Source organism: Penaeus monodon, chromosome 29 (genome assembly GCF_015228065.2).
Source record: "Penaeus monodon isolate SGIC_2016 chromosome 29, NSTDA_Pmon_1, whole genome shotgun sequence".
NCBI classification, from domain to species: Eukaryota; Metazoa; Arthropoda; class Malacostraca; order Decapoda; family Penaeidae; genus Penaeus; species Penaeus monodon.
The window spans coordinates 3,732,503-3,733,110 of record NC_051414.1 but is presented as its reverse complement, the minus strand read 5'-3'; the positions used below and the strand labels follow the sequence as shown (position 1 = coordinate 3,733,110).

At 43.6% G+C, this 608-nt stretch overlaps 1 protein-coding gene across 1 annotated transcript in view; it reads left to right on the top strand.

The window, feature by feature from the left end:
- The window catches only part of LOC119591909, a gene marked incomplete at its 3' end in the record, with an annotated part of 31,088 nt that overhangs the window by 21,475 nt on the left and 9,005 nt on the right, over positions 1-608 (top strand).

Below are 608 nucleotides of genomic sequence, written 5' to 3'. Positions count from 1 at the left end.
AAACAAAACAAAAAGAAAAACTTATAAAGGGCAGGAATGTTACAAAGAGAGATTTAGAGAAGACGGACAAAGGAAGGAGAACGATATACGAAGCAACGGACAAGACAACGTAGAATGAAGACCAACGAAGAATGAGAAGAATAAGAAAAAAATTAAACAAAACAGGATACTGGTGTAAACACGACCACAAACAATTTCCCACGCGACAAAGACCCTCCAAAAAGAATAGGAGAAAAAAAGAGAAAGATATAATGGAAGTAGGGAGAAGTGAAAGAGAACGAATGGGGAATAAGGAGACCGAAGCAGAGAGAGACTCAGGGAAGGTACGCAGAAGGATGGGGGGGGGGGAGAGATTCCTTAGACAGGGCACCACAGGATCTGGGGAATCATGCAGGACAACTCGCCAAGAGGGACCCTTGAACGCCGGCCAGTTTTTATCGCTCGAAAACGCGTATAAAGTCGTTTTGTTCTTTGCGCCCCAGCTGTTGATTCTTCCTGCCCTTAATTCCTTCGCCTGTTGCTCGATTTGCTTCTCTGTTGCTCTCTGTTGCTGTCGAACTGTGGGATCAATGCAATTTGATGTTAATATATGTACTTTTGCCATCTAC